The sequence below is a fragment of the Anomaloglossus baeobatrachus genome, chromosome 12, assembly GCF_048569485.1.
Source record: "Anomaloglossus baeobatrachus isolate aAnoBae1 chromosome 12, aAnoBae1.hap1, whole genome shotgun sequence".
In the NCBI taxonomy this organism is placed as follows: domain Eukaryota; kingdom Metazoa; phylum Chordata; class Amphibia; order Anura; family Aromobatidae; genus Anomaloglossus; species Anomaloglossus baeobatrachus.
The window spans coordinates 91,061,656-91,085,993 of NC_134364.1; the positions used below are offsets into that span (position 1 = coordinate 91,061,656).

The following is a 24,338-nucleotide window of genomic DNA, read 5'->3' on the forward strand; positions in this document are numbered from 1 at the left end:
GGGCATCTCCTGTATATAATTATATATGTACAGCCGGTATAACCTGGCCATCTCCTGTATATAATTATATATGTACAGCTGGTATAACCTGGGCATCTCCTGTATATAATTATATATGTACAGCTGGTATAACCTGGACATCTCCTGTATATAATTATATATGTACAGCTGGTATAACCTGGGCATCTCCTGTATATAATTATATATGTACAGTTGGTATAACCTGGGCATCTCCTGTATATAATTATATATGTACAGCTGGTATAACCTGGGCATCTCCTGTATATAATTATATATGTACAGCTGGTATAACCTGGGCATCTCCTGTATATAATTATATATGTACAGCTGGTATAACCTGGGCATCTCCTGTATATAATTATATATGTACAGCTGATGTAACCTGAGCATCTCCTGTATATAATTATATATGTACAGCTGGTGTAACCTGGGCATCTCCTGTATATAATTATATATGTACAGCTGGTATAACCTGGGCATCTCCTGTATATAATTATATATGTACAGCTGGTATAACCTGGGCATCTCCTGTATATAATTATATATGTACAGCTGGTATAACATGGGCATCTCCTGTATATAATTATATATGTACAGCTGGTATAACCTGGGCATCTCCTGTATATAATTATATATGTACAGCTGGTATAACCTGGGCATCTCCTGTATATAATTATATATGTACAGCTGGTATAACCTGGGCATCTCCTGTATATAATTATATATGTACAGCTGGTATAACATGGGCATCTCCTGTATATAATTTTATATCTACAGCTGGTATAACCTGGGCATCTCCTGTATATAATTATATATGTACAGCTGGTATAACCTGGGCATCTCCTGTATATAATTATATATGTACAGCTGGTATAACCTGGGCATCTCCTGTATATAATTATATATGTACAGCTGGTATAACATGGGCATCTCCTGTATATAATTTTATATCTACAGCTGGTATAACCTGGGCATCTCCTGTATATAATTATATATGTACAGCCGGTATAACCTGGGCATCTCCTGTATATACTTATATATGTACAGCCGGTATAACCTGGGCATCTCCTGTATATACTTATATATGTACAGCTGGTATAACCTGGGCATCTCCTGTATATAATTATATATGTACAGCTGGTATAACCTGGGCATCTCCTATATATAATTATATATGTACAGCTGTTATAACCTGGGCATCTCCTGTATATAATTATATATGTACAGCTGGTATAACCTGGGCATCTCCTTTATATAATTATATATGTACAGCTGGTATAACCTGGGCATCTCTTTTATATAATTATATATGTACAGCTGGTATAACCTGGGCATCTCCTGTATATAATTATATATGTACAGCTGGTATAACCTGGGCATCTCCTGTATATAATTATATATGTACAGCTGGTATAACCTGGGCATCTCCTTTATATAATTATATATGTACAGCTGGTATAACCTGGGCATCTCCTATATATAATTATAGATGTACAGCTGGTATAACATAGGCATCTCCTGTATATAATTATATATATATACAGCTAGTATAACCTGGGTATTTTATATATATATGATTATAAATGTACAGCTGGTATAACCTGGGCATGTACACCTGTACCCTCGGATGAGCAGTAGATCACTATGTCTCTGAGGTTGTTTCTTGTAGTTTTCCTTGTGACATTAGAGAGAATTATCCGTGCTGTCTATCTGCGGAGTATCTGTGACTCGGGTTATAGCGAACCGTCTTGTGACCTGAATGTGGCGAAGGACCACGGTCAGATTACTGATCTAATTTTTTTTAAAGGACTCGTAAGCCGCAATCTGATTGGCCACATGTCCCGTGCACAGATGTAAACTCCTTATATCATGCTTCTTAAAGGGGAACTACACGGTAAAATTTATGGATGTCTATATAGCATACTGACTATAGGAGTGGCCCTGGTGGACGGCTGTACTGCGAGGCTGTCATCAACACTTCCGCTTCCTGCCCAGTGGTCTCAGAATTTACTACTTCCCAGGTAGCCATTTTGTTTGATGCCCTAGTCACTACTAGGGTCCAGGAAGCTGAAATATGTGGTGTTGTTTGATCCTACAGGGTATAACATTTTTTGAGTTCCTGATCCAGTAGATTCATCAGTCCGGAAGAGACCGTCATCAGTGACCACCATGCTCCACCCCTGTCACATGACCAGCATCAAAGCCTTCAAACAACCTTCCATATCTCAGCTTCCTTGACTCCTGTAGATGTGATATGGAGGAAATGAAGATATGGGGATTTACTTCAGTTGTATTTGAATTTTTAGGTTTTGAGAAGAGTTAGGGTATGTGCGCACGTTGCTTTTTACCTGCTTTTTACCTGCTTTTTTGCTGCTTTTTCTTCTGCGCTGTTTAATGCCAAAATGGATGTGTTCTTCTATTCAAGCAAAGTCTATGGGAATTTGGGTTTCTTGTTCACACTATGTTGTTCAAAATGCTGCCTTTTTGTGGCAGAACTTTGGTCAAAAACTCAGCTTTTCAAAGAAGCAACATGTCAATTGTTTTTGCCATTTGGGTTTTGCACTGCAAAGCTGAGTTTTTGACCAAAGTTCTGCTACAAAAAGGCAGCATTTTGAACAACATAGTGTGAACAAGAAACCCAAATTCCCATAGACTTTGCTTGAATAGAAGAACACATCCATTTTGGCATTAAACAGCGCAGAAGAAAAAGCAGCAAAAAAGCAGGTAAAAAGCAGGTAAAAAGCAACGTGCGCACATACCCTTACCCTTTAATTATTTTTTTTTCCTGTTTAACCCTGTCCTACTCTTTCCCTTCCATTTCCGTCCCCCCCTCCCCCCTCCAATTAACCCCTTCCCGACATTCTTCACGCCAATGCTTTACATTTGCTAAGCCTGAAAGAAATGTGAAAATTGGCTTAGCGATCGCAGACAAGACGGGAGGGAGGCCTTGAGGGAAGAGTATGTATTCTTCCATCTATGTGCAACGAAATCGCCATGGCAACTGACGAGTCTGTGTGAACACCGCCCCTCCTTTTTTCTTTTTTTTTTTTTTATATACAACCTTTTCGCCTTTGCTAAACAATATACACAAAGACTTGAACGAACGCCCTCCAGCGTAGACCTGCCTTATTCATATTGCCTTATTCAGTATTTTTGGAAAAGGGCAAACATGTCTTAAGATGTGTAAAAGTGATCAATTTCTTACATAAAATTATATAAGACCCCTTAGTTTTGGACTTGTATTCAAAAAGGGTCTGGAAATGAGCCTGGCATTCAACTGAAAATGACTTTTGGGAGGAGCATTGTGGAAGATTCATGTTTTTCAGCCAATCAGATTTGAAGAGAATGCTCTACGAAATACTTATTGGCTGATCAACTGACAGCAGACAGACAATACCCTTATAAGGATGTCAGTCCTTTCCAGCTTGATACCAGGCTAAAAATACAGTCGCAGTCTGTTTCAGAAACCCTTTATGGGTTCAAATTTTCATAAATATGTTCTGAAAAGGGTCCCTGAGTCGTTCTGTTGTGTCTTATTTGTAACCCAGGAGATCATACGCTATCGCAGAGTGATGAGGAACACTTCTTGGATGCGTGCCTTTAAAAAAAAAAAAATCACACCTCCAATTGTGAAAAAATCTGAATCCCTTCAAGCACACCATGAATAATTCACACCAGGACTTATGGAGGAGCGAAAGCATCATATTGAAAGTGACAACATTGAATTGTTATATAATCCACTGCCGCCGGCACAATCATCCTACTTTTATCCCCGACTGCGGGCATGTTTTAATTTTCGATTACACTGTTTGCCGTCAATAAACCCCAGAACGTTAGAGCTGCGTGACTCCGAGTAGAGAAGTATCCCCCATTGTGAGGCCTGATACCCCATGCTCCTAGTAGAATATTTTCCACCATTGTGAGGCCTGATATAGGCCTGTTATACCATAGTTTGATTATAGTGCCCAGTATCCCCCATCGTGAGGCCTGATACACCTTGCTCAAAGTAGAGTAGTCTCCACCATTGTGAGGCCTTTTACACCATGATCAGAGTAGAGTAGTCTCCACCATCATGAGGCCTGATACACCATGCTCAGAGTAGAATAGTGTCCACCATCATAAGGCCTGAAATGCCATTCTCCCACTAGGGTATTTTCCACCATTGTGAGGTCTGATACAGGCCTGATACACTATGCTTTAAGTATAGTGTCCACCTTCTTGCGGCCTGATACACCATGCTCTGAGTATAGTGTCCACTATCGTGAGGCTTGATACACCATGATCAGAGTAGAGTAGTCTCCACCATTGTGAGGTCTGACACACGATGCTCAGAGTAGATTGTGAGGCTTGACACACCATGCTCTGATTAGAGTAGTGTCAACCATTGTGATTCCTGACACCATGCTCTGGTAAAGTAGTCTCTACCATTTTGAAGCCTGATACATCATAATCCGAATAAAGTAGTGTCCACCATTGTAAGGCCTGATATACCATGCTCCAAGTAGAGTAGTGTCCACTATCGTGAGGCCTGATCCATCATGCTCCGAGTAGAGTAGTGTCTACCATTGTGAGGCCTCATACACCATGCTATGAGTAGAGTAGTGTCCACCATCGTGGATCCTGACACACTACTCTCTTAGGCTGGTTTCACACTACGTCTTTTTAACATCCGTTGAAAACGTTATTTTAGCGGAAGTACGGATCCTGCTTTTACAGCAAATAACGTATGCAAACGCATGTGTTATTTTGCAGGATCCTGCACTGGATGTTTAGGGGCGGGCACTGGAGTCATGTGATCGGGAGTGAGGGGAACTAGACTGGGAGGAGGCTTCTGACAGCTGCAGACGCTGGTAACCAAGGTAAACATCGGCCTTGGATACCCGATATTTATCTTGGTTACGAGTGTCTGCAGCTGCTAGGAGCCGGGCTGCCTGCACGCGTAACCAACGTAAACATCGGGTAACTAAGAGAAGTGGTTACCCGATATTTACCTTGGTTACGAGTGTCCGCAGCTCTCAGGTGGGGGAGAGAGGAAGGGGAGGAAGGGGGAAAGACAGAGATAGAGAGAGAGAGAGGGTGAGGGAGGGAGTAGAGAGATAGACAGATCACGCGAGACTGGTTCTGGGCATGCTCAGTACTTTCTGGGCATGCTCAGTACAAAAGCAGGATCCTGTCTATCAGCACGCCAGCGTTCACCTGCGTTTGCGTGCTGTTTAGTCAGGATCCGGTGACTTGCAGTATTTTGACGCAGCTCAAAAACGCTACAAGTAGCGTTTTTGAAACATGTTAAAAAACTGCAAGTCACCGGATCCGCACTATAACGCAGGCAAACGCAGGTGAACGGATGTTAACGCGAGTCCATTGCAAATGCATTGAAATGAAAACGCATTTGCACTGGATCCGTACTTCCGCTAAAATAACGTTTTCAACGGATGTTAAAAAGACGTAGTGTGAAACCAGCCTTAGTAGAGTAGCGTCCACCGTTGTGAGGGCCGACACACCATACTCTGAGAAGAGTAGTGTCCACCATCGTGAGGCCTGATACACCATGCTCCGAGTAGAATAGTGTTCACCATTGTGAAACCTCATACACCATAGTATGAGTAGAGTAATGTCCACCATCATAAGGCCTGATACACCCTGCTCCGAGTAGAGTAGTGTCCACCGTCGGTGAGGCCAGAGAAACCATGGCCCTTCAGAAAAATAAATCTGAATTACACTTTTTTTTTTAAATTCTCTGTTGCAGAATTTAAAAAAAATACATAAGTCTGCTTAAAAAATCTAATTGGAATAAAAAAAAATTGAAAAATTCTACAAAATTAAAATTCTCTATTTCTAGAATTTTTTTTTAACTTTATTAAAAGTAATTGTTCTATCCTTCTTTCTCAGTTTTTTTCACCTCTTATTTCATGTTACTTCACTTCCTAGACACCCACCCCTACTCGTGAAGTTTTCTTACATGACCGGGGCGGGCGGGGAGAGAATCCCAGGCATCATTGGTATTCTATGATCCAACTCTCCAAGACACAGTTTGTGAAGCCTTCCAGTCTCCTGTCAGCTTCTTCCAAACATCCGTCTGCTTTTACTTTTCTTCTTGTCCTTTTAACCTGCTCCACACAAAGTTCTAATTTTTCAGGCTGTGAACCAGCTTTGCTCCCATAGACTTCATCCCAACTTCCCCCCTCCCCCCCATTTAAATGGAATGGAATGTCCGGAAGGCTGATAGCTTTATGCAAAATTACTGTGGGGAGCAAACAAAAGGAGTAATGGAGAGGGGGGTGCACTTGGGTTGGAGCGAACAATAGTGCTTTTTATCTCAGTGTTCCCCGGGACCTTGAACTGCTGGGTATGTAAGGATTGGACTCCCGACAAAGTACAAAAAGGCTCCGTTAAAATATAACACTGAAAGATTTGGTTGTCAATAGGGGTTACAATAAAACACACAGTTTAAAACAAAGTCCTGAATGGATAATAAACGGGCATTCTCGGAGGATGGGGGGTGTCGGTGACGGGGGCTTCGATGCCAATATTTGGCTTTAGGTTCATAAATTTATCTAAAAGCATATTACTTAATAGGTGGTTAGTAAAACCCATTGGCTGCGTAAAACCACTATCGGTGGTATGAGGGAACTAGCTCTTGGTGCTGCTCCTAGTTTAAGTGGCATCGTGGAAATAACCTTGGGTGGTGTGAGGAGACCAAACCACCAATCTGTGTTCTTGGGGTAACCACTTATTAGTTGTGCCCTGAGGACATGAAAAGTGAATCTGTGTGTAACACGTGCCACTGGTGATGGTAAGGTGGCGAGCTGAAGTGGACCTACTGAACCACACAGGAATCACGCCAGGTTCTACTCCCAGGGCATCATATACTATAGGTGAGCTCTGGCTCACTGCTTCAAAGGTGGTGCTGAAGGGTAAAGCAAGGGTACTAATAGAATAGGTAAAACCCCAGCACTCAAACTAAAAAGGAGAATTTTGCATATGCAAATACATTTTATTTTTCATTAACTGCAAAAAGTGAACCATGACAATGCAACACCAACGTTTCGGCTTGCGCCTTTCTCAAGGTTGTTGCTTAATGTGGAAGTACAAGAGAACGTGGGTCACAATGGACAACAGTGGCTGAGATAAAGCAGGTGCTTCACACTTTGCAGTACAAGCATACATTGTATTGGTGGGTAGAAGATTCAGAAGAATGGTGGAGAGAAAGAGAACGCCTGTAGGAGATGCCCAGGGAAGCTTGCAGCAGCAGTATGGCAGTGGCAACCTTGATTAAGGCGCAAGCCGAAACGTTGGTGTTGCATTGTCAGGGTTCACTTTTTGCAGTTAATAAAAAATAACATTTATTTGCATACTCAAAATTCTCCTTTTTCCTTGAGTGCTGGTGTTTTACCTATTCTATTACTACTCCCAGGGCAGTGACTGGGGCTGTAGCAGTTGACCCCCAGGGCAGGTCAGGACGGGCAGAGTCCAATGGCTGGATGACAGAGTCACTAATACTGCAGGTGCAGCCACGACTGCTGAGGCAGACAGTATGGCCAGAATGGACAGGCAGAATCACTAGTGTAGAAAGGGGTGATCAGGACAGCTGAGGCTGATAATACGGCTAGGACGAACAGACAGAGTCCCTAGTTTAGACGGGGACCACCATGATGGCTGAGGCACAGTCACTAATGTAGTTAGGGACCACCGGAACAGTCGAGGCTGATAGCACAGCCAGAATGGAAAGGCACCGGGGTTACCGATGGGGATGGGAAACAGGAATAGGAAAATGGACACGGGAAGTGGACAAGGGGACCTGACAACTAGCTAGCTAGGGCACAAACCACTAAATACGTTGATCAGGCACCTCCCCTAATGACTTAAGTACCCAGTGCCTCTCAACAATAGGCTGCAAGGCACTTCCAGGAAATGGCTTTCTGGGCAGTTGTGTGCATGCACGCTCTAGGCGCATTTCTGGGAGACCGCATACAGGCATCAGGAGGAGGAAGCAGAACATGCACACATGGTTGACCGAGGGAAAGGAAGGCAGTGCGGCTTAGGCAGGCCACACTGTAAGTAAGGCAGCGTCTCTGCTGTGGAGAGCAATGCAGGAACGCTGCCGCTTCAGTACCCCCCCTTTACACTCCTTCTTCACCAGGCCAGAAAGCAATATCATCCATGGAATAACATCCTCACAGTGAATGGGAGAAGAAATGGCTGGTGGAAGGGATAGGCTGGATGGCCATTGCTTAGAAGGCTTTCTCTGGGACATGGAACCGGTAACCGGGGTAGACATCACAGATGGTTTAGGGACACCTTGGGACTCTTCTTTCCTCTCGACGAAGTCAGTGGTAGCCGGCTGAAGGGCAGAAAGCAGGACTGGTTGACAAGACCTCAGAAGATTGGGACAGATGGGCATCAACCAGACATTTCTCATGGCATCTCTGTCCCCTATGGCGCATCTTACCAGATTTCCAGTTCAGAACAGGCTCATGAACATAACGCCAATGCAGACCTAGAAGAAACGGACAAGACAAGTTTGGAGGAACTAGGAAGGAGATCTTCTCCAAATGCATAGATCCACAAGTTCAGAAAGCGCATGGAATCGCACAGGGGCATTCCATCCACGGAAGACACCGACACGGGCTTCAGAAGATGTCGGATGGGGATCTGGTAATGATTCACCTCCGCTCACTGAACTAAATTTCCAACAGAACCGAAGTCTACATGAGCTGTCTCAGAGAACTGAACTCCAGCATTCGATACGGACAAGGTCAACGAAGAAGAGGAACAGTTTTCGCCAAGGTAGACGCCCCCCCCTACTGAGCCAAGGTAAGAGGGTTTATGTCCTCAAAGAACAGAAGTGCTCTGCTCCTCCACAGCAGAAACACAACCCCAAAACTTGGCGATGTTCTTGTTATTGATCACACATCTTGATATTATCCACCTGCATGGGTTCAGGACCACAACAGAAGCTGGAACCTGAGAAGCTAATGGTCTCTGGAAGACTGGAGCCAGGTGCGTACATTTCCTTTCACTGGAGACTTCTTTGGATTGTTCCTGGAACCTGCGATCGACCCGTGTGGCTAAAGAGAGAAAATCATCCAGAGTAGTGAGAGTATCACAGCTGGACAGTTCATCCTCGATTCTTGCGGATAAACCTTTTCAAAAGGTGAACACCAGCACCTGATTATTCCATCCAACTTCAGAAGAAAGAGTGCGAAATTGAACCACACATTGACCACAGTCTTGACTCCTTGGCACAATGGCAGAAGAGAGGACACAGCAGACACGACACGGCCCGGCTCATCAAAAACTTTCGGAAGGCCTGCAGAAATTCCAGAATGTCAGTGGTAATTGGGTCATTTCTCTCCCACAGGGAATTGACCCAAGTAAGAGCCTCGCTACCAAGATGCCATATCAGGAAGGCCACTTTGAACTGCTGACCCATCAATTTTCTTTGGACCGGTCCAAAGTGCATTGTGCACTAGTTGATGAAACCTTGGCATTGCTTGGGGTCATCATCGAAGTGAAGTGGTGCAGACAGAGAAGGTCTGGTTACAGAGGGAGCATTACCTGGAGTGGTGCACATTCACTGACTAGTTGGTTCAGAATTAGATTTTGCTGTTCCTGCATCTGCGAGATCTCTCTTGGTATAGCTCAGGGAGAGGCGGAGAGCCGGCGTCAGTGGACTCCATGGCCCGATCAAACTGTAACATTCGCCGCTGGCGATGGTAAGGCAGTAGTTTAGGGGAATCACCCATCTGTGGCGTTGGGGGAGTCACATGTCACTGAAACCACTTGTTATTTGCTCTTCTGATGGTGTCAGATACCACCCTCGGTTGCTTTAACCGCCCATCAGTTACATTCCTGTTGCTCTTCGGAATTCACCATTACTGGTGTAGGGAGTCATAACCACCTGATAGTACCATTCTTAATAGCTAAAACAAATTAGTATGTATCTAGTAAGGTGACTCTACACTATGTGCAGAATTATTAGGCAAGTTGTATTTTAGAGGATTTTTTTTTATTATTGATCAACAACTATGTTCACAATCAACCCAAAAGACTCCTAAATATCAAAGCTTAATATTTTTGGAAGTTGGAGTGGGGTTTTTTTTAGATTTACCTATCTTAGGAGGATATCTGATTGTACAGGTAACTATTACTGTGCAGAATTATTAAGCAACTTAATAAAAACCAAATCTATTCCCATCTCACTTGTTTATTTTCACCAGGTAAACCAATATAACTGCACAAAATTTAGAAATAAACATTTCTGACATGCAAAAACAAAACCCAAAAAATTAGTGACCAATATAGCCACCTTTCTTTATGATGACACTCAACAGCCTACCATCCATAGATTCTGTCAGTTGCTTGATCTGTTTACGATCAACATTGCATGCATGCAGCAGCCACCACAGCCTCCAGACACTGCTCCGAGAGGTGTACTGTTTTCCCTGTAGATCTTACATTTTATGAGGGACCACAGGTTCTCTATGGGGTTCAGATCAGGTGAACAAGGGGACCATGTCATTATTTTTTCATCTTTTAGACCTTTACTGGCCAGCCTCGCTGTGGAGTAGTTGGATGCATGTGATGGAGCATTGTCCTGCATGAAAATCACGTTTTACGTGAATGATACCGACTTCTTCCTGTACCACTGCTTGAAGAAGTTGTCTTCCAGAAACTGGCAGTAGGTCTGGGAGTTGAGCTTCACTCCATCCTCAACCCGAAAAGGTCCCACAAGTTCATCTTTGATGATACCTGCCCATACCAGTCCCCACCTCCACCTTGCTGGCGTTTGAGTCGGAGTGTAGTTCTCTGCCCTTTACTGATCCAGCCTCTGGCCCATCCATCTGTCCCATCAAGAGTCACTCTCATTTCATCAGTCCATAAAACCTTTGAAAAATCAGTGGTAAGATATTTCTTGGCCCAGTCTTGATGTTTTATCTTATGTTTCTTGTTCAGAGGTGGTGGTTTTTCAGCCTTCCTTACCTTGGCCATGTCCCTGAGTATGGCACACCTTGTGCTTTTTGATACTCCAGTAACGTTGCAGCTCTGAAATATGGCCACACTGGTGGCAAAAGACATCTTGGCAGCTTCACGCTTGATTTTCCTCAATTCATGGGCAGTTATTTTGCGCCTTTTTTGCCCAACACGCTTCTTGCGATCCTTTTGGCTATTTGTCATGAAACGCTTGATTGTTCGGTGATCACGCTTCAAAAGTTTGGCAATTTCAAGACTGCTGCATCCCTCTGCAAGACATCTCATAATATGGAATTGTCAGAGCCCGTCAAGTCTCTCTTCTGACCCATTTTGCCAAAGGAAAGGAAGTTGCCTAATACTTAAGCACCCCTTATATAGGGTGTTGATGTCATTACACCGCACCCCTCCTCATTACAGAGGTGCACAGCACCTGATTTACTTAATTGGTAGTTGGCTCTCAGCCTATACAGCTTGGAGTAGGACAACATGTATAAAAAGGATCATGTGATCAAAATACTTATTTGCCTAATAATATCTGCACACAGTGTATGCTGTACTCTTTAATTGCCAGTTGCTGGAGCTTCTTGTTCTCTAGCAGGCCCGGCCCACAGATTTAATCTATTTTTCTCCACAGTCCAATAACTTATTATTGGGAACTGATAAAAATGTGAGAATTTTTTTTATAAAGTTCTCTTTACACTGAGGACCCCTTTAAATGTCAAATTTACTATAAGAGAAATTAGGTTTAATTTCATTTCCTGCCTCCATGTACACAGTTCCCTCCTCCTCTATATATTTCCTCCCGCTACTTCCTGAATGGGATGCGCCCTCATTCAGTGATTTGGTGTGAGGATTGCCGAGAGTCATTTCCTATCTGATGATGGAGATTTTACAGCGATCTCAAAGCATTTCCCCTCCCTCCTACTCTCCAGTCCCACCGAGCCCCATAGTATTCAGGTCAAAACAGAAATCTGCAGAACATGAGTCAGCTGACTGCCTCCAACAGATGGGCTGACACAAGGCATAGCGCTGATGGGCTGAGCGTGTAAGCTTCTCAATGCAAAGCCCCATCCAAAAGTGGTCCAGGGATGGAGCCACGCCACCCATGTCACTGCATCCCCACACGTCTCTATTCCACTGATTACTCATGGAGATTACACAGGCCTGACCCTTCCCGACCCTATTAAATCAACCCACTGCGGCCTGTGGTGGCTGAATATTATATACCCATATTGACTATATCAACTCCATGTTAAAAAAAAATGACACGACATACGTTAATATTGGTGCACCTATAAACACACTTCTAACTACTCTCCCATGTATGAGAATATAACTTCTATAATACTGCCCCCTATGTACAACAATATAACTACAGTAATACTGCTCCTATGTAGAAGAATGTAACTACTATAATACTGCCCCCTATGTACTTGATTATAGCTACTATAATACTGAGCCCTATGCACGCACAAGAATATAACTGCTATAATACTGCCCCTATGTACAAGAATGTAACTATTTTAAGGCTATGTTCACACGCTGCAGCTTTTCTTAACCACAAAGATGCACAGTTTTTGGCCCCAAAAACGTATGCGTTTTTGACGCGTTTTTACCACTTTTTGCCCAATGTGCTTTTTAGGTTAAATCAATTGACTGGAAGGGCTCAAAAATGCTGGAAAAACGCAAAAAGAATTGCCCCCTTTGTACAAGAATATACCTACTATAATACTACTCCATCTACAAGAAAATAACTACTATAATACTGCCCCCTATGTACAAGAATATAACTACTATAATACTGTTTCCATGTACTAGAATATAACTACTATAATACTGCCCTCTATGTTCAAGAATATAACTACTATAATACTGACCCTATGTACAAGAATATACCTACTATAATACTGCTCCTATGTACAAGAATATAACTACTATAATACTGCCCTCTATGTACAAGAATATACCTACTATAATACTGCCCCTATGTACAAGAATATACCTACTATAATACTGCTCCCTATGTACAAGAATATAACTACTATAATACTGCTCCTATGTACAAGAATATAACTACTATAATACTGCCCCCTATGTACAAGAATATAACTACTATAATACTGCTCCTATGTACAAGAATATACCTACTATAATACTGCTCCCTATGTACAAGAATATAACTACTATAATACTGCTCCTATGTACAAGAATATACCTACTATAATACTGCTCCCTATGTACAAGAATATAACTACTATAATACTGCCCCTATGTACAAGAATATAACTACTATAATACTGCCCCTATGTACAAGAAAGAATATAACTACTATAATACTGCCCCTATGTACAAGAATATAACTACTATAATACTGCTCCTATGTACAAGAATATAACTACTATAATACTGCCCCTATGTACAAGAATATAACTACTACGGTATAATACTGCTCCTATGTACAAGAATATAACTACTATAATTCTGCGCCTATGTACAAGACTATAACTACTATAATACTGCCCCTATGTACAAGAATATAACTACTATATTACTGCCCCCCACGTACGAGGATATAACTACAATAATCTGCTTCTATGTACATGAATATAACTGCTGTAATACTGCCCTTTATATACAAGAATGTAACTACTACTCTGCCCCATATGTAAAGAATACAGCTACTATATAACATACACAAGGGGTCCTTTGCTTTCTATGGTTAATTTTACCACTTGATAATTAAAGGGAACCTGTCATGTGTAAAAACGCTATTAATCTGCAGATACTGGATTAATTTACAGGTTAATAGCATTTGAAACCTGCCCGGCATCTACACATTAAACGCTGCTGTCGAGAGGAAATGAACTTTAATCCTCCTGGCAGCGTTCGGGTTTCAGTCACGGCTGTGGCAACAGCGTGGGTTCAGTCACCGCTCTGTATGGCGTCTGTAACTGTACCCCATTCCCTGACTAACAGCTGATCAGTATTAAGGATGCTTTACACACTGCGACATCGGTAACGATATACCGTTGGAGTCACGTCGGTAGTGACGCACATCCGGTGCCAGTAGCGACATCGCAGCGTGTGACACCAATGAGCGACAAGCAACAAGCACAAAAACGTGAAAAATCGTTGCTCGTTGACACTTCGCTCATTTCCTTAATATCGTTGCTGCTGCAGGTACGATGTTGTTCGTCGCTCCTGCGGCATCAAATATCACTATATGTGATGCCGCAGGAACGACGAACATCTCCTTACCTGCCTCCACCTGCAATGCGGAAGGAAGGAGGTAGGCGGGATGTTACGTCCCGCTCATCTCCGCCCCTCCGTTTCTATTGGACGCCTGTCGTGTGACGTCGCTGTGACGCCACATGACCCGCCCCCTTAGAAAGGCGGTTCGCCGGCCAGAGCGACGTAGAAGGGCAGGTAAGTGCGTGTGACGGGAACTAACGAGGTTGTGCGCCACGGGCAGCGACGGGGGCGGGTACGCTTGCTTGCGATCTCGCTAGGGAGATCGCAGCGTGTAAAGTACCCTTTAGACTGGCTGTCAGTCAGTGCGGAGGGTGAGTTACAGGTGCCGCTCTTCGTACATTGAGCTGTGACAACCTGAACTGGCCCCACACCCATGATTGAAACCAGAATGCTGCTGGGAGGATTAAAGTTAATTTCCTGCTGGCAGCAGGGTTTGAAAGGCAGGTTTCAAACAATATTAACCTGCATATTAACCCTATATCTGCAGATTAATAGCATTTTTACATGTGACAGGTTCCCTTTAAATCTGCTATTTATGAAATCCACATTATCTGCGACTATCTAAATTGTTTAATTTTTATGTCTTATATGTCACTTCCAAAAGTGCATTCACCATTTCTACTGAACTCTATAGGCTGCTTTACACGCAGAGACATCGCTAGCGATGTCGCTTGTGAAAGCACCCGCCCCCGTCGTTTGTGCGTCACGGGCAAATCGCTGCACTTGGCGCACAATATTGCTAGTACCCGTCACACATACTTACCTTCCTAGCGCCCCCTTTTCTAAGGGGGTTGTTTGTGCGGTGTCACAGTGACGTCACACGGCAGGCGTCCAATAGAAGCGGAGGGGTGGAGAGCGTGACACCCACCTCGTTGCCGGAGGACGCAGGTACAGTGTTGTTCATCATTACTGGGGTGTCACACAGTGTGATGTGTGCTGCCTCAGGAACGACGAACAACCTGCATCCAGCACCATCAACGATATTTGGGAAATGAACGATGTGTCAACGATCAACGATAAGGTGAGTATTTTTGATCGTTAGCGCTCGCTCATACATGTCACATGCAACAAAGTCGCTAACGAGACCAGATGTGCGTCACTAATTCCGTGACCCCAACGACATTTCGTTAGCGATGTCGTTGCTTGTAAAGCGACCTTTAGAGTGTTGAGCAGCAGACATCCTTGTAACAGAGGGTTAAATTAATATGGCGCACAATTCGTATGTATTGAACAGTTTACTTTACACGTGTCTATAGAAATCCAAAATGCCATTAATCTCTGATTTGCCAGTGAAGCCTTGAGCTCAAACTAGGACTAACTACCCCAGTTTTCTAGCACTTGTAGCACTGCAAATAATTTTACAGATGCAGCAGCATGGACCCAACAGAGAAATGAACTTTGATTACTTGGGGTGTTTGTGGACCCCATAGCAGAGCCATAATCTGGCACGTTACATATCAGGAGTTAGCTTGGTAGTTTAGGGATTGATAGTTTTAGACTCCCAATTTGATTTTGTTTGGTAAGTAGTAGGTTAATACTGAGGCGGCGCCTTTCCATCTGTGGAAAAAAATTAAGTTGTGGCTACAGAAGTGAGCTTGGGGCTGACAGTCATTTTTATAGAGGAAGTAAAATCTGTTCAGCTACTCTCACATATGATCTTCGCTTCCTTCTTGTTTCTAAACCTTCACAAAGCGTTTTGGCTTTTTTTTTGTGTGTGTAGAACTTGTCTAGACTCTGTTCTAGCTCTGTCGGTCGGACATTTATTAGGCTATGTGCCCACGCTGCGGATTTACCGCGGATTTTGCCGCGGATTTGCCGCGGATTTACCGCGGATTTTCCGAAAATCTGCAGCAGCGGCACTTCCAAGTCATTTCAATGGCATTTTGGAAATGCTGTGTCCATGCTGCGGATTTTGATCCGGAAAAATCTGCAGCATGTCAATTATTGTTGCGGATTTTGGTGCGGATTTTGGGTATAGAATGGGGAAAAAAAAAAAAAAAATCCGCATCAAAATCCGCGGCAAATTCGCGGTAATCCGCGGTAAATCCGCAGCAAAAATAAGGTGCGGATTTGCCGCGAAAGTCGCGGATTTTCATGCAGAAAAATCCGCAGGTACATTCTACCGTGGACACATAGCCTAAAGATGAATGGACCGACCCAACCCGATATCTTATTTTTTTAATTTTTTTTTTGCAATTGGAAATTAAGCACAAATATCCAGCTGTTCTGAAATACTCTGTGCTGCTGCTGGGATCCTTCTTTTTATTGCTATGTCACAGTCATCCTTAGGCTATGTGCGCACGTTGCGTCGGAGTACCTGCAGTTTATTCTGCACGTTTTCCTTCCCTTGGTTTTTGACGAAATGGCTTTTGACCATTTTTTAGCGCTAAAAACGCATGCGTTTTAGCGCAAAAACGCTGCTGCTAAAAACGCTGCAGAAACGCGGAAAAAACGCAACGTGCGAACATAGCCTTACAGCTGAACACTGCGCCTGTCATATTTAGCTCTATTTTCATGCATATCAGAATACTTCTCTCCTAACACACTCTGTGCTGCTGTGGGCCTGTACCTTTTACATCAGCCTAGGAATTTCCACTTGTTCACAGCTTGCTCCTCACATCACAACAGTCATGATTAACATAATCACCTGGTTGTAGAGATCTTTGCACCATATAAGATCGGCATTGTTATTTCCTGAAATACTCTGTGCTGCTTGAGACCCCATTCCCTGACTAACAGCTGCTCAGTATTAGACTGGCTGTCAGTCAGTGCGGAGGGTGACTCAGTGATTTCCTCTGTGATTTCCATTCCCCTCCTCACATCATGGCATTGCTCCGGTCACACACATGCAGCCCTGTGTCACTTACAAGTACGTTCTTACCAAGAGTAGCACTGTGCTCTGCTGAAACACTTTGTGCTGCTGAGTCTCATTTGAAGGGTAACCACGAAAAACCTAAAAACCTATCTTGGGCCTTAGTAAACCTCAATAAGGCAATATACTCATATCACATACGCAGGGGTGTAAGAAACTAAAGCGGGCTTTACACGCTGTGACATTGCTAGCGATGTCGCGAGCGATAGCACCCGTCCACGTCGGTAGCGCGTCACGGGGTGATCGCTGCCGTAGCGAACAATATCGCTACGGCAGCGTCACATGCGATTACCTGTTCACCGACGTTGCTGTGACCGCCGAACAATCTCTCTTTTAAGGGGGAGGTTCATTCGGCGTCACAACGGCGTCACTATGCGGCCGCCCAATAGAAGCGGAGGGTCGGAGATGAGCGTCCGGAACATCCCGCCCACCTCCTTCCTTCCTCATTGCCGGCGGCCGCAGGTACGATGTTGTTCCTCGTTCCTGCGGTGTCACACATAGCGATGTGTGCTGCCGCAGGAACGACAAACAACCTGCGTTCCAAACGAGGAACGATTTTTTAAAAATGAAGGACGTGTACACGACGAACGATTTGATACCTTTTTGTGATCGTTACTGATCGCAAAAACAGGTGTCACACGCAACGACATCGCTAACGAGGCCGGATGTGCGTCACCAACACCTTGACCCCGACGATATCTCGTTAGCGATATCGTTGTGTGTAAATGAGCCTTTAGATGTGGGAATATATTTGATGATGTTCTCACACATGAAAGACATGGGTATGTTTCAAGCCCGATGACTTCTCCTGTCCCTCGATGTTAGGGGGAACAACTTTATTGTGAAAATCTCATCAAACAGCTCCTCATATCTCAGCAGTTTGAAGAAGGGCAATATTGCAGTATGAACACATGTCAACTTTCAGATTTTGAGTGTAGTTTGGCTTTATGGAGGACCTGACTTTTGCTATAAATATGTATTTTGTTAACCTGGTATAAATGCCGCTGTCCTCCTGAATCCGGCGATGTTTTTCTTTTGTTCCTACGCCTCTCCATTCCTGAGATATGGCCCCTTCTTTTCTGTATATAAATTTCCTCTTGTTATCCAAGTGGGTGTAGTCATCTTTAATGTGGGCGTCTTCTTAAGGACCAAGCACACCTACTTGGTTAAAAGGCTACATTCATATGCAAGGAAAAGGTGGCTATATCTCTGGAACTGAGAGGCACAGGAACAAACGTAAAACATCGCCGGATTCGGGAGAACAGCGGCGTTTACACCAAATGTAAAAAAAATACATATTGGTATCTAGTGACTGGTCCTCACTTGAGTACGACATGTCAATATTTAGGATTTAGAGGAATTAGGCATTGAATAGGTGAGTCCCAACTTTGAAAAGACTTTTCTGAATTTTCAGATACAATCCAGGCAATTCCCTGAAAGGGGCTGTGTTTGTGTAAGCTCCACCCAAAAGTGGGTGTTCCCATCCAGTTTCATGCAGTCCAAAGGAGGGACTAAGTGTCAACTAATCTTGATAAATATGGTTTTGGAGTATAGTAAAATCATAGCTGCTCTGTTCATTTCACTGCAGTACCAGGCACAATCTGTGGACAAGGGTGGCGCAGTTTTGGACAGAAAGTAGCTCTGTTTTTCTAAGTATGGATATCCCCTTTAAGAACAATTGTACTGGTTCCAGAGGGGCTGGCAATTGATGTAATATATCTAATAAAAATTTGGGGTGATTTCTCTTTTAAAATTGCCCCAATCCATTATTTTTGATGGGGTGGTGATTTCCCCTAGGGCGGTTCTTCCTCTATAAGGTATGACAGAATTCGCCATGATATACCTCATAAATAGGTCAGGAATTACTTTACAGCTTTGTGATTAATAAACCACTGTTCTTAAAGGTACAGTGCACACAAAATAGGTCATTAAGCAGCGGACCCCCCTTTCCTCCCCATAGCTTGTTTCTTCCTGTGCTAAAATCCTACATTCTTCTTCGCCTGGCAGTGTGACAATCGGTCTGGCTTCCTGTGTATTACCAGCGTTATCTCTACATGGCCGGCCTGCTAATGTTTCACTGAAGGAAGCTGGATGCCTTTAATTCATTCATTTTTTCAATGCCTCGCTTAACGCTTTCAGCACTGGCCTGGCTGCAGCTGCCTTGGGGAGACAAGACGCCTCTGTCAGAATTTTTTGGGACCCCCGAAGGAGAGAAAATGTGTGCAAAGAAATGAAGATTGATCTCCTTCAGATCAAGAGGGAGTCATGTCTTTTAATTTTACCCTCCTTCTACAGAATGTATTATTCTGTAATTGGCGGGGGTAGGGCGATTTGCAGTTTGTGGCCTAAAATATTAGCTTGTTTCGCTGTCATTTTGTGGTGCACAATACTTCGCCATCATTTTGTGGCACACAATACTCTGCTGTCATTTTGTGGCACACAATACTCTGCTGTCATTTTGTGGCACACAATACTCTGCTGTCATTTTGTGGCACACAATACTCTGCTGTCATTTTGTGGCACACAATACTCTGCTGTCATTTTGTGGCACACAATACTCTGCTGTCATTTTGTGGCACACAATACTCTGCTGTCATTTTGTGGCACACAATACTCTGCTGTCATTTTGTGGCACTCAGTATGCTGCTGTCATTTTGTGGCACAGAATACGCCGCTGTCATTTTGTGGGACAGAATACTTTGCTTTAGTTTTGTGGCACTCAGTACTCTGCTGTCGTTTTGTGGCACTCAATATGCTGCTGTCATTTTGTGGCACACCAGTACTCTGCTATAATTTTGTGGCACACAATACTCCACTGTCATTTTGTGGCACAGAATATTCCACCATCATTTCGTGTCACAGAATACGTTGCTGTCATTTTGTGGTGCACAATACACTGCTGTCATTTTGTGGCACTCAATATGCAGCAGTCATTTTGTAGCACACAATACTCCGCTGTCATTTTGTGGCAGTCAATTCTCTGCTGTCATTTGTGGCACAAAATACTCCGCTGTCATTTTGTGGCACATAATATTCCGCTGTCATTTTGTGGCACAGAATATTTTGTTTTTGTTTTGTGACACTCAATACGCTGCTGTCATTTTGTGGCACTTAATATGCTGCTGACATTTTGTGGCACAGAATACTCCGCTGTCATTTTGTGGCACAGAATATTCCACCATCATTTTGTGGCACAGAATACTCCGCTGTCACTTTTTACACAACACCACGGTCACGGTTCTCTCTGTGGGGCTGCATAGATCACGTGACTGCTCATCTGTAGAAAGACAAGTCCCGGTATGGGGACAGAAAAGCCGGATGCCATAACCTGTGAAGAGCAGGTACAAGGAACCACTGTCACTCCGGAGGACGCGGCACGTCCTTTCATTACATGGAAATTGTAATACTTTGTTATTCCTGGGGTGCGCTGCAGGGGAATTAAACGTTTACTATCAGGTTCCTCTTTGATGATCATAAGGGTTTGCTGTGATTAACTTATCATTGAGGACCACTCTGTTAAAGAGGGTTTTGTTTGAGGTGGACAGCCCCTTTAAGTGAGGCCATGGTGATGTTGAACCCTGTGAAACCAGTGAGTTCCCGCCATCCCGGGCTCAGTCATCATTATATGACTAAGAAGAAACATATGTTAGAAGAGAAGGAGCAGCAGGTCTTCAGCCACTGTTCCCTCGATGGGGCCTTTACTGGGAAGTCCTGACCTGAAAAACCCCACCTGATACATCTTATTTAGGCTAGTTTCACACTTGCGTTGGACGGGATCCGTAGCATTGTGTTGTGTGACGGATGCAACAGATGCGTTGCATATAGTGGCACAACGGATGCTACAGATCGTACAAAATAACGCAATCCACTATAGGTTTTTTTTCCTTGACTTTACACATCTGAGCATGTGCAGTTGTGTAAAGACGGTTGCATTAACGGAATCCGTCAAATGACGGATTCTAACGGAATCCGCCACCATAGGCATCCATTATAAAAACAACGGACACCAACAGATTCCTGCAGGTTGTGTTTTTTTGACACTCCGCCAAGCACAGAAAAACGCTACATGCAGCGTTCCATCCGCCCGACGGTCACTCGCGGTCAGCGTCAAAACAACTGATGCGCCGCGGGACGGATGCAATGCAAAACCATCCGTTGCTATCCGTAGCTAATAGAAGTCTATGAGGAATATAACGGATTCCTGCAACGGTTACCGTAATTCCTCAAGGCTGCGGATAGCAACGGAAGCCGTCCAACGCAAGTGTGAAAGTAGCCTAACCCTTGCACTCCACTTCCTGTTACTAGTGCCAATAAGACTCAAGTCCGCCTCTAGCCAGCTGATAACAGAGAGTAATGCTTCATTGGGCATACAGACACTGTCAGTGTGTGAAACTGTTTTAGGGGACTATTGCTGGCACTATTGATGGGGACACCTTGGAACACTATGTCAGACACTGTTTATGTGGTCACTCAGGCTGGTACCATTTTATAGGAAGCCATGTTTTTGACAGGACTGTCATGACATTGTTCATGGGGCACTCTGACTAACACTATAGAAATAGTGGTACTGTGTTTCGATGCATCCACTGCTTTGGGTTGCCCCTCATGTGACCATTTCAGGGTATCTGGCTCTACTCTGCTGCCCAAGCCCTTGACGAGGGGGACACCCACTAGTTTGGCCCTCCATTGATGTCATGTAAGCAAACAGGAAATACCAACATTCGTAGTAATAATTCCTAAATCAATGCCGCCACTGATGGTCACATGTCAGCCGTTATGAGGTGGATTTTTTTTTAACTCTTTCCTGCCTTGGCTTTCCATGAAATAACATACATAGTCCCAAATGGAATCATGTAATGAAAAATCATACAAGCACTTGTAGGTCTACGCTACAGTCATTGGAGACCTACCTCTGGACCATGACTGGTTCCACCACAACCCAGGATCTTCCTAGTTACATGGTTGTTGCTATGTAACGTCTTTCAGGTGGATATAGAGCCCCTTCCCCTTTAAGTGTGTTCTATTTTGTTCTGTGCATATTTTACAGCTGGATCATGCACGCTGCGTGCCATTACCCTGTCTAATATTTATGAGTAACGCATTTTACATCCACCGTGTTGCCAGGTTGTGTATTTGATGTTGCATGGAGTGATCAGCCTCTTGTGTACAATCGTGACTCTGCTAGATCAGACCGAATGTGCTTTAATACACAGGAGAGTCCATTGTATTTCATGTTCTCAGCTTATAGGAAGTGGGTTTGTCAGCCTGTCCTGCGCTGTTTCTCACTATCCCACGCCCAAACTTCCGAATGTGACTACTCTGGACACTCAACTCTGTAGCAGGAGACTGCAGAGGAACGGAATTGAAACGGGGAGTATATGGGTGGAACCTCGTTAGTGCACTAGTTATTAACACCTCAAACCCTTCATACTATAATAAATCGGCATCAGACTAATCAGAAACTTCATCGATATATTGATGTAAGACTCGACAGAAACATCATCGATATATCGATATAATACTCACAGAAACATCATTGAGATATCGGTTAGACCAATACATAGATAACAGATCCAAAAGAAACATTATTGATATATTAGTCTTAGCCTAAATAGAAACATCATTGATATATTGGTTTTAGAGCAATACATCGATAAGAGATCAAGCAAAAACGTCCTTGATAAATTAATTTGAGACTCCTCAGAAATTGTACAGGTGATAATAATTATCACCAAACTCTTTCCCTTAATCAAAGACCTCCAAAGTCTACTGGATGCCTCAGGCTATATCTCACGTTATCTGTCACTACTTTAATGTCAAAAGAAACATCATCTATATATCGGTCTCAGACTCAACAAAGATATCGATATTTTGGTATCAGAATCAATAGAGATGTCATCTGTATATAGATATCAGACTTTATAGCTCACTTTTAGATCCAACAGAAATGTCTTAGATTTCAGACTAAATGGAAACTTCATTGATATATCGGTTTTAGACTCAACAAAAAAGACATTGATATACCAATAGCAAGCCCAAATGTCATTGATAGATCGATTTCAGACTCATCAGATCCTATATGGAAGACAATAAGGAAGCTTAAATTATTTCCCTTAACCATTGACCTCTGAAGTCTACAAGATATCTTCATAAGTTCCCTCATCTCAAAACATCTCCATGAGATCTCACGGGAGTTTTTTTTCCATTTAGTTTCCAATCATCCACACCCAGGATGATAGACCATCCCCAAAATTCCCAGGCTTGTCAACTCTTTCACAGAAGGCTTGGAGGCAGCTCCAAAGCAAAATTGACTTACTGAACACCCACAGAAGAAGAATAAGCTCCATCGTCTAAAGTTTTCATATTGAGATATATAATATTTTTAGTGTAGGAAGCAGAGATGTCAAAAGTTGGTTTATGCCGATGCTGTCCCTGTGCCACTCCCAACACACCCCTTTCATTCTGACCATCTCTTACCCTGGTTTCCTCATAGTAATCTAAATAGTTGCCTAAATCATCCCACAAGAGGTTCATCAGTCCTACCGTCTGTTTGTCGTCAAGCCGATAAAGTGATGTTCTGGTATCTCAGGTTTCTGATAACTTCTCAAGCCCAGACCAGGACCAAGTCTTCTGTGTACTTTACGAGATGATGGGAAGCTCTGCTCTCCTTCTATAAGACTGTTGTGTTTCTCTATATTTGATGCCAGCCAGGGTGGATGTGGCTTAGCTGATAGATCCTCTTGCTGCTGCTGCTGTTGTCTGCAAAGAAATTCCCTTCCCCTACAGACAGAACTGATTTCAATGTGGTCTCACTCACTCCACCCTTTGTACTGAGTGATGTCACATTGTGCGTGTGGATCTGTGTGTGAGGGAGCGAGGGAATGAGAGACAGAAAGCTACAGATGTATTCCTATTAATGACTACACACCCATTGTATATAGGCAGCGGGTGAGGGGAAGTAGTCAATTTTACATGGAGGGGGTAGAATGTACTTAATTACTGGAGATAAAGATCACGCTGGGTTAATATCCTGCATTTTACACTGCAACTTGGGCTTCTAGTTTGCATTAACAGTAGTGAAGTTCCTTGTGTAGAGTATATCGTATAGTAAATGCCTAGTACAGATGGTTACTGTTAGCGTGGGGTCCCAAAATTACACTGAATTGTTACTGACTTTTTGCCCTTTTGACCAGTGATTAGAGATGAGGGATCTTAGTAA

At 43.3% G+C, this 24,338-nt stretch overlaps 1 protein-coding gene across 1 annotated transcript in view; it reads right to left on the reverse strand.

Moving 5' to 3' along the window:
- The window catches only part of PEA15 (proliferation and apoptosis adaptor protein 15), a 60,597-nt gene extending 36,630 nt beyond the window's left edge, over nucleotides 1-23,967 (reverse strand). The window contains exon 1 of the mRNA XM_075329616.1: nucleotides 23,663-23,967. The gene's annotated coding sequence lies outside the window, so the exon portion shown is untranslated. The remainder of the gene's footprint in view (nucleotides 1-23,662) is intronic.
- Between the last annotated feature and the right edge of the window lie 371 nt (nucleotides 23,968-24,338).